This window comes from Lepisosteus oculatus, chromosome 10, assembly GCF_040954835.1.
Source record: "Lepisosteus oculatus isolate fLepOcu1 chromosome 10, fLepOcu1.hap2, whole genome shotgun sequence".
Classification (NCBI taxonomy): domain Eukaryota; kingdom Metazoa; phylum Chordata; class Actinopteri; order Semionotiformes; family Lepisosteidae; genus Lepisosteus; species Lepisosteus oculatus.
In genome coordinates, this window is record NC_090705.1 from 28,899,040 (window position 1) to 28,910,286 (window position 11,247).

Consider the following 11,247-nt stretch of genomic DNA (forward strand, 5'->3'; position numbering starts at 1 on the left):
CATCAACAGAAAAGTAGTGTTTTGAAAATAGCCATATTTTAATGTGAAATTCTGCATATTTTTCTTTTCATTCTACCTGTGTTAGAAAATTAGCTGAAGTGAAGAAAATGATTTTTGGAGATGTATATGACAATACAATTTCTTACGTCTGATTCTTTTTAGGGTTTATAGCAATTTTAAAATATCTAACAACCGCTGACAGCTAGATAAATGCTAGCAGCTAATAATACCTGAAAATTGATTATTTTTGTATTTCTTTTTTGTTTAATCAATTGAGCATTTCTTAAATCTGCTGCATTATTATTCTTCAGTAAACAGTAGTATGGTAAGAAGCAAACTCATTATAGTGAAAATGTATTTTCGGGATTCTCTTCATGACAATGTAGTCTTCATAAAAAGATTAGTGTGGAAATTAGAGTCTCCAGTTAGAGTCTCCAATTCTAGTCTTGCTTTTAAATTGAATGTCACATTCATAACTGTTATATAAAAAAATAAGAGAGGCTATGAATCATTTCAGTCTGATATTTCAACACAGTTTCTCTACTCGCAGAATTCGACTTACAACCATCCTCCAGATGAGGAATTCTGGAAAAAAATTCTGGAAGGGACTGGCAATGATATACACTCAACACAAAAACCAGGACCAGTAGACATACATAGAAATTAAGTGCATCCTGAAACAAGGGATACCAAGGGCTAAATAGTGTGGGGTCTTAAAAGTCAATAAACCAAGTGTTACATTATGTGTTGTTTTAATTGAATAAAGAACTGGAATGCACTCCATTGAGATTTCTGTATGAGTAGAAAAGTGTATTGTTCTTTCATTTCATCCTTCCATTTGTAATTTCTCCTGATTTGAACTTGATGATACACCAGACAGTAGGCAAATCTGAACATCCTATCCCTGGACTGAACATTAGTCTTCTTTAATTCCATTGAATTCAAACTGAAATGACATTGAGTTGGCTTGTAGTCTGGAAAGGTTGGAATTAAAGTGGATTCCAAGAATGTTAGACTTAGCTGTATGATTCTCTGTAGCTGATATTATATTTTCATGCAGCTCTAAAAAGAAAGTTACAATTTGTCTTTAAATAGTCTCCAGGCCTGATCGACAATTTGCTCAGTTAGACTACAGAAACAATTACTGTTGAGTATCCAGACACTTCCTATGGGTTCTAATTTTTTTATATGGAAAATATGAAATTTTAAAATAATATTTTATTCAAAATCTAAATGACTTCTAAGGATGGGATTAGAGTAAAAGTCAGCAAAAATGAAAGAGGAAAAACCTGAAATATGTTTATCAGACCTGGGCTGGTGGTGGCTCGCAGTCCTTGGTTGTCGAGCTCGTAGCTTGGTGAAGTTTCCCAGGTCTTGGCTGGCCATGAGGCAGCCCAAGAAGTTTAGGAGGTGAGTACAGCAGAGCTGAGTGGTGCCATACAGGATCTCAGTGCCAGGATATAGCCACTGTCACAGCTCCTGCTACACCTGCTTTCTTTCCTGTTCAGCTCCCATGTCTCTGCCTGTTCCTGATCCTGTGCCAGACCACCATGCAGAAACTCAGATGCATCCATGCATCCTCCTCTCCCTTGCTCAGGCAATTCAGATGGCTGTAAGGGCTTGTTGACACATTGTGGAATTATTTTTGCCATGCAGCTGTCCTCCTTCCGCTCAGACCAGGCTCAGTTAGCGTATGCCATTCTTCCCACTGACTAGAGAAGCTCTACCATGGATAATCGCATGCTCTACGGGAGAAAGCAGACCTCCTCTGCAGCGACTTTGTCCGGTTTACAGAAGGCTTCTGCCTCATCTCATCTTCTATTCACTAGGCCAAGTCACCGAGTCCACTCATCAGCTTCTCCAACTTAACCAGGGATCCACACCAGCTCACCAACAAATGGGGGGAAGACGCACTGTGGGCCCTGTTCCAGGCAGGCCAGTCTGAAGAGGTGTGCAGAAATCTGCCGGACAGCCTGGCACCCTGACCAAGCTGACTTTTCATTTTTACACTTGAATGCACGAGCAGGACAGGAGAGGCACGGGAGGACCCCTCCAAAACTCCCAGGAAGACCATACCCCCAGACACCAAGCCTCTTGTCCTACAGCAACCAGTGACCACCAGGACAGTGACCACTGGTGGACTGTTTTGAAACAACGGACTGAAAGATACTCTGTGAGCCTTATGGAGATGACATTGATGGTCTTACCCACTGCATCACTGACTACATAAACTTCTGTGTTGAAAGTGCTGTGCCCACCAGGAAAGTGCACTGCTTCTCCAATAATAAACCCTGGGTCACCAGTGATCTGAAGGCTGTCCTAAATAGGAAAAAGAGGGCTTTTCGGGCAGGTGACAAGGAGGAGCTGAGGTGAGTGCAGAAAGAGCTGAAGGTGAGAGTCAGGGAGAGCAAGGTGGAGGAAAATGGAGGACAGGCTGATGGAGAGCAATGTGAGAGAAGTGTGGAATGGCATGAGGAAGATATACAAGTTGTCCGGCGGCCAACAGAGTGAGGGAGGCCTGGAGAGGGCCAATGAGCTGAATCTTTTCTTTAACAGGTTTGATACGGGGTCCACTGTCCATTCACCTCACAGGCCTTCACACAAGACACCGTCTTCATGTCCTCAGTCACCCCATCATGAGATCCCTCCCACTCCTACTCCATCTTCCCCTGCCTTTCTCAGGCTATCCATCACAGCTGACCAGGTCAGAAGGGAGTTGAGGAGACTCCATGCAGGGAAGGCAGCGGATCCTGAAAGGTTCATCTCTAGGATGCTAAAGATCTGCCCGGACCAATTAGGTTCAGTGCTACAGTACATCTTCAACCTGAGCCAGAGATTAGAAAGGGTTCCAGTGCTCTGGAAGACATCTTGTCTGGTGCCAGTACCCAAAAAGGGGCACCCTAAAGTCTTGAATGACTACAGACCAGAAGCACTGACATCACATCTAATGAAAACTCTGGAAAGGCTTGTACTGGACCACCTCAGAACCCTGGTGAGTACAGCACTGGACCCCCTGCAGTTCTCCTACCAGTCACACTTGGGATGCAGTCATCTATCTGCTACACGGAGCTAACTCTCACCTGGAGAAGAGCATTGTGAGAGTTATGTTCTTTGACTTCTCCAGTGCCTTTAACACCATCCATCCACCTTTACTGAGAGATAAGATAAGGTCGGCGCAGGTGGGCACTCCCCTGGTGTCCTGGATTATCTGACCTGCAGGCCACAGTATGTACGGCTACAGAGCTGTGTGTCCGAACAGGTTGTTAGCAGTACTGGGGCTCCACAGGGGACTGTCCTTGCTCCATTCCTGTTCACCTTTTACACCTCTGACTTCAAGTACAACTCTGAGGCATGTCATCTGCAGAAGTTTTTGGATGACTCTGCAATTGTAGGGTGTATTAGAGAGGGGAGAGAGGAGGAATATAGGTGCTTGATTACCAACTTTGTGGAGTGGTGTCATCCTAACCATCTCCAGCTAAACACCAGCAAGACCAAAGAAATGGTCATGGACATTCAAAGGAAAAAGTCTCCACAGAACCGTGTTTCCATCCAGGGTGGGGACATAGAGGGGGTCCAATCCTACAAGTATTTAGGGGTACACCTGGATGATAAGCTGGAGTGGTCTGGTAACACTGACGCCCTATACAAGAAAGGTCAGAGCGACTCTATTTTCTTAGGATGCTCAGGTCCTTTGGTGTGTGGAACACTGCTAAAAAATTTTTTATGAATCAGTGGTGGCAGCGGCCATCTTCTACGCTGTTGTGTGCTGGGGGAGCAGCATCATGACAAGAGATGCAAATAGGCTCAATAGACTTATCAAGAAGGCTGGCTCTGTGTTGGGGCTGAGCCTTGACCCCCTGGAGGTGGTGGCTGAGAGGAGAATGCTGACCAAGCTCACAGCCATCATGAACAACGCCTCTCATCTGCTTCATGGGACTGTTATTGGGCAGCGGAGCACTTTTAGCAATAGACTGCTCCAGCTATGGTGTTCAAGAGAACATTTCAGCAGGTCTTTCCTCCCAGCGGCTGTCAGGGTGTATAATGCTGCTCTAGGCTAGGACTGTTAGCCCTTCATTTGCTCTTCTATGAACAGCATGTTGCTCCATTGTACTTTTTTTTGGACACTCAATCTGTATATACCTATGCACATTTTGCACATATTTTATTGTTTTTAAAGTGACTATCATATTTTGCACACTCCTATGTATTTATTTTTGTTTATTTATTTTATATTTATTTTGTAGTACTGTACGTATTCTAATTTTTTTTGTCTATTCTGATGTCTGTTCTTTTGCTTGTCTTGGGCTGGACTGCTGTAACACATCAATTTCCCTTTGGGATCAATAAAGTCTTATCTATCTATCAGGTCACCTGGGAAGACAGAGGAAAAGCTGATGCAGGTGGGCAGAGCCCAGGTGTCCCCAGAAGAATGCCTCTGAGGGGGGCCTTTGTGCCTACTGTGGTGAGAAGGGACACTGTTAGCCTGGAATGGTAGGGAATTCCCTCTTTGGTAAGCAGCTAGGAATGCTTACTGAGAGGGGCAATGACTTCTTACCCTTTGCAATGACTTACACTTCCTGCCATGCTGACCTGGACAACAGTTTTTCAACGTATTTATCTACTCTATTGCAGCGGACAACTTCATCAACGTGAAAACCACCTAGGAGCTGGTCATTCCCCTGGTTCCATCCGGTGATCCGGTGCTGATAATGCAGACCGTGAACAAGAGCCCCCTAGGCCTGGGACACATCCTGATGAGGACTATTGCGCTGATCGTGACAGTAGATGTGCTGCATAGAGAAACCACCCATTTCCTATGCATTCCATCCCCACACTGACTCCAGGGCTGTGAGAGCCATATGGAACAGAAAGCTCCCAAGACCAAGAAAAACTCAGTCTGCATTAGGTAGTTGCCAAATTATCACCTTTCCTATGCTGATAATAACGTGGCAACATTTTATACTAAGATCTGTAGCATCTACACTTCTTTATCAATTGTATTTTTTAAACAGATGGTTCATTTTCTCTATGCTTTAGACCTGCTCAACTCCTCCAATCTATTTTCTTCTACGTTTTTAGCGTTTCTATATATGTATTATTTTATGTGTTTTAAGGTGGCTTTCTAATAATGTCAGTTTTGTGAACTACATTCAGTGTATAATTACTGAAGCTTGGTTGTGTGTAATATTTTCTTCTGGCTGATTTTAAGTGACCTTAAAATCAGCCAGAAGAAAATATTACACACAACCAAGCTTCAGTAATTATGCACTGAATGTAGTTCACAAAGCTAAGGTTTTCCTTAGCCGCAGATTCACAACCCACGCCTGTGAGCTACAAGGATCCGCTTGCTGGATCTCCACCTCACTGACTTCTCACCAGCATACAACAACCTCATGTATGTATTTAGTAAAAAGAAGGCACAGACACTCTCGCTGCACCACAACTACAATTGTCCTACTAATCTTTTGCCTGCAATCACCACCTGGTTGACCTCTCTCAGCACCAGAGACCAGAACAATGAGGAATTACATCAAGGAAAATTAAATTAAATGTGACCAGTTTTGCTTTAAACTGAATCAAGAAGAATTTTGTTTGATAATTTATGGAAGTATGCCAGTCTGTTTTCAAAATGTAATCTCTTCATTTAATGTGACACGCAGATGTCAACATATCAGTTACAGACAACACATTAAACTGTAAGTGATCCAAATTGGGCCTAAAGAATTGACTTATGTTGTGTATAGTTTGTATTTAGTCTGTGCATTAAAGTAATGCAAAATACTGGTGCATGTAACAAGGGGCTGTTATTTGCAAATGATTTGCAGTTCTCATACAGAATCACTGAGAAAATGGAACAGGTGATTGAACAGGAAACATCTTATGGAAGCCAAAGTTCAGTTTCTTAAAAGAGCACAGCTACAGTGCCAAGTTTAAATGAAGTTGATGTTCTTCATTCTAATATGAGTTAATAAAGTAAAGTTTTCTATTCTGTATAAATACTCAATAATGACCTTAATCTCTTCTCTTTTGGCAGTAATGTCAGAAAGGTAGGAATGTACCATACTGCAAATTTGTTAAGAAATACTTCTTAAAGACTCAGCATCACCACATTCAAGACAAAACAGAAAATCAATCACTCCTGTCCTTTAACAATGCTACTATAATATAATGCAAATATTATGAAGTTGACTTTTCTGTTTTTTATTATGTATTATTTATTTGCTTACTAGATACAATTATCCACCACATCTTACAAAAATATGCTAAATCTATGTTAGGTAATTAAAAGGAACAGTCATGTTCATGCAACAAGATAAGTTAATGAACGGACAATAAAGCTAGCACAAAATGGAAGTAAAATACAGGATTAAAAGCTTAATAGGATACTTGGTAATGAAGAGGTTGCTTAAGAAGAGGCAGAGGTGGGCCAGAAAAGAAATGAGATGGAAAAAGGAAAGCAAGTGGTAAAAAGGAATACCAAGGTATTTTTCAAAGGAGTTGTGATAGAGGTTGGTGCAGTCAGAAAAGTTAGCGGTGAAGAGGTTTACTGAAGAAAAGGAGGTCAGACATTGAGAGGTTGCCTTTAAGATGGTAGAAGTGCATCCTAGAGTATATGGATTTGATACAGGCAGATAAATGGGAGAAGACCTGAGTTTTCAAAGAGATTTGAGCATCATCATAAAAAGTACTTGAAAAGATCAATGGCCCCAGGCTGTATATACAGTATATATCTGTATATATCTCCATGCTTGGAGATTTTGTATGTGATCAGCAGGGTAGAAGCAGAACCAGCTGATGCCAGAAATTCAAGGTCACCAAGTGTTGACAAGTGTGATCCACAGTTTTGAAGCTGGCTGAGAGGTCAAGGAGGTTTCTGATCAGAAAGAGGCTGCTGGAACTCGGTGATGGCAACAGAGAGGAGAGTAGTTTCCCTTGAGTTCACCAAGTGCAAACCAGAGCCTTTCCAGGTCAAGTAGTGAGTTTTTGAGTGGAAAGGTGAGAGCAACAGTACACTGCCTGCTTAGAGATTTGTAGAGCAAATTGTGTTAATTGGTCCCCTGTATTTAAAATGCAATTCATATTGTCTTTCTAGTCTTAATTAATGCTCAAGCAATACATTTTAGGTAAAATATTCACTTTACAAATCTTGTGAAATGCTAATCAAAGAACTGTCAACTGAATGTGACCTACAGTAGATGAAGTAACATGCAAATGTATTGTAGAACATTTCTGTTATCACAGTCTTAGAAAAAAGCTGCCTACTGAATGTCATAACAAAACACTTTGTCATAGTTTTAATTTATCGGGTTCAGGGCATGTTTGTGTTGTATATGGTTTTGAAACCTTTTTAAACTTGGGTTTATTGTTTCAGCAGGAAAAATATATAGAAGACAGTCGGTGAGATTTCCTATTCTCACTAGCTTCACCTCACCAGGCTTAAAAAAATATGTATTCTCTGAGATGACATTGTTTCTTTTTGTTAAACAAACAGCGCTGTAACATACTCTTGGATAATGCAAAAGCTTCCCTAAGCTAAAATAAGGTCAGTATTAACCTTGATGGGAAACTGAAACAACTCCTTCCACCTCTTTTCCACATTGTTTAGCAAGGTCAAAAGGCCATTAGAAAGCACTGCTTCTATTTTGAATTTGAATTCACTGGCTATCCCTGTCACTCACAAAGCCACATCAGACTGACTGGCTTTCCCATCCTCGTGGCGTGTGACCACAATACAAACAAAGCCATAGGATAAATAGGATTCTAAAGATCTAACACTTCATGTGCTTTTTGGCACCATCATTCCCCATTGGAAACCAAGGCACATGTAGATACTGAAATGTATAATTATAGACAAATATTTACTTGTGCAACATGTTCAAAAATCTGTCAGCCATTGTTTGTTTTACTTCAGTTTGATTTTGGTATTCATCCACATAAATGCCTTTTCTCATGGAAGTCAAAGTTTTCAGCTTGGTTCTCCAATAAACAATACAGAGATCACAGAAATGGCCCTGCTAAAATTTAAGGAGCTCCCAAAATATGACATTTCACACATTAGGGGCAATAAATAAACATATAGTTGGGTAAAGAGTTTATTTTCTTTGTTTGCTATAGGTAATCAGCATCTTTCATTTCTTCACAGAAAGTTGTAATTAACCTTTGCAGAAATGTCCAGCTTTGCTTTTATTTAAATGATCTATTTAGTGTTGTTAGGGATAAATAAAATGCGTAATGACTGAATAGTGGCTTCAGGCAGGTCTGTTCCTATGCAGAACATACATATTCATCTTTATAAATAAACAATTACCTTTCATTTGCTGCAAGACAAACTTTCATATGACTTCTTACTGTAAATGACCAGTCTAATGTTGTCATGTATTTTAAAGAGTACCCAGAGTTCCCTTTATTTTTTGACAGATGGCCTACATATTATGCTGTGCTCATCCGTCCTAATGTGTAACCCTTTTTTTAATCTTATTGGCACATACTGTAAAACAAAGACTGGATGAGTGCCAGATCACAGGTTGTTTCAGATTTGGTATTGGTTACTGTAACATGTAGAATGTGTTTCTTGAAAGATATCAGGAAATCATGTTTCAACAGTATGATTGGATAGTTTGCGCCAGACACCCTTGGCTCTTTGCCAAATTAATTGTCATGAACGTCATGCTCACAATTTGTAGTCCTTAGTGCATTTTCTTGTGATTTCTACCGATTCTCTCGGGTCCTTGTTTTATTGTTGAGCAGTGGCTCAACTTTGTCAGCTTTTGGGAGGGATTTTGAAAACATTTAAATTTTTTTTGAAAAACTTGGGTTTCCTTTTCATTAACTTTCTTTTCCAGTAATGCATGAACTTCCATGCATGTACTGTATCACATCCAAAGAACTATTAACCTAGCACAAGGCATCATATACAGTAATTCTGTAATTGGCTATAGTATGAACTCTAGTAATTCTCACTCCCACTATTTTTGTTCTGTGCAGATGTAAAGAATTAAATGTTTTTACTTAGTTTTTATTACATATCATTACAGTTTTAATGATATACCATGCTTACATTAATGATATCCTAGAAATCCTCAGCTCCTGTCCTTGAGGGCCACATAGGAATCTAGTTTCAGTTTCACCAGTAGGAATGAGTTAATAATCACTTAATTCAATCAACTATCCAAGGGGTTAACATAAAATAGTATTGACACCTTTAAACCATGCTAGATATGGCACACTTAGAGTATATGAACTGAGTAATCCCTGCATATCATCTTTGTTCCTCTGTTGATTATTCCTCTCCTGTTTTGAATGGCAATGCTGTTCGATAGTATTTGTTGAAAAATGTCTCTGAAAAGTTTTCTGAGTGCTTTCAGAAACATTTTGCATCACATCAATAAATCTCTCATCTGCAAATTGGAAATGAATGTTTCAGATTTCATTCTTTGGTGGAAAAGAAACATGGTAAGTTCACAAAGTAAGTATAGTGCATTTACAATGTATTTGTTTCATTGTGTGATTCCATATACATGTGAGGAAAAATTAATCCAAAAGATCCAGAATTGGATACCAGTCACTGTAAATGAGCACATTAATGCTTAAAAAAGGTCACTTACTTTCTTCTAAGGTGCTTCTTCTTGCTTCTAAGGTGAGTATTCCAACCGGCTGACTGCTACAACCGATAATAATTAAGTAGAACAAGTAATCAGAAATAATTCATTAACAGCCTCTGCAATTTATAACATAAACTATACTTTTAAATAACTAGCTGTGTAATTACAATTTATAACTTCATTATATTTTGTTTAGTTTACGTATTTATTACGTTATCCACTAATAGAAAACCATAGAAGAAAAGTATTTGGAAATGTTTTGTATCCAGTTGTCATGATCAATCATTCTGAAAGTTAATGGCGATAATGATGGGAGAGCAAACAATGTTTTCTAAACATGAATTTTATCTGAGATCTAGGACATCTAAGGCCAATAGCACTTAAGTGTACACATGATTCTAGTGGAAAGCATTTAAGCTTAATATGCAGCTCTCAGCATCCCTACAAGTAAGCAGCATATGTTCAAATACAGACCAAGGATCACTATGTCCTTGAACCACTGCCAGAAAGAGATTACTTTCTTATTAGTTACATAGCCATAATACACTTCTCTTGTATTTTTTCTTTTATCACCTTTGTTGTTCTAGAAATGCAATTCTACATACAGGGTCTTCTGATAACATAGTTCAAATTGTAGCTCAGTTTAATTAGTAATTGTAGTAGCTCAGCAGGATTAGTAACAATGAGTTCACGTACACAGGAAAAATACTAGCCTCGGCAATTAATGCAAATATCATTTTTTTATTTCAAAAACATTTATATGTACAGTAGCACCATGTGAAAACCTGGCCTTTTTAAGTTTGAAGTAGCTGTCTTTTTTAGTTTGAAATAACTTCTATATGCACCCAGCTTAGTAATTGACTTTCTTGTTGTGTGGATGCACACACCTTTGCATGTGACAGAGTAGTCGTAATAATCATTACTATATTATGTCTTGTGATGTCTATTGAGGGCTTTGAGCAAATAAGATCAAAATGTTTCCTTGTTACAATAATTATTCAGGGGAGTGACATTTATTTTTAAGATGTATTTTCCTTAGAGAAACAGGAATTTTACTATTAGGTGCCCAATTGCACCTCTTACTCACAATAGTTGAAAGGTATAAATTAAATGGAAATTATATCATTTTATTTAACTGACATGAGAGAAAAATGTGACTTAAAATGAGGGGTTATGATTATGATTCTGGATTTAACACTGCAAGATTGTGGATTTAGATCCTGGTTGGGATGCAGCCTATGTACCTTTATCAACACAACATCAACTTTTCCAATATGTATTCTGCAAATGAGAATTTGTTCTTGAAACTTATTTGGTGACTCTACACAATAAAGGGTCACAAACCCATTGCATCATTCCATTCCTGAAAACAAACATCAGCAACAACAGCTTACTGATATGGTATCTAGTAAATTTGCTTTCACATTGCAAATTAAGAACAAAAACATTCTGAACAGCACAAGTCATTGCATTTGGCAGTGTTCAATCAATCTGTTTTTCAATGGGCAGATAGATCGAAAGGAAACTTGTCAAGGATAAATGTAAGCCTATATATAATGTAAGTTATATCGTCTTTGGTGACTGGTAAGGAATGCATTCAAACTATGTAATTTGGAGGGGGAAGGGGAACTTGCGCATGAGGACA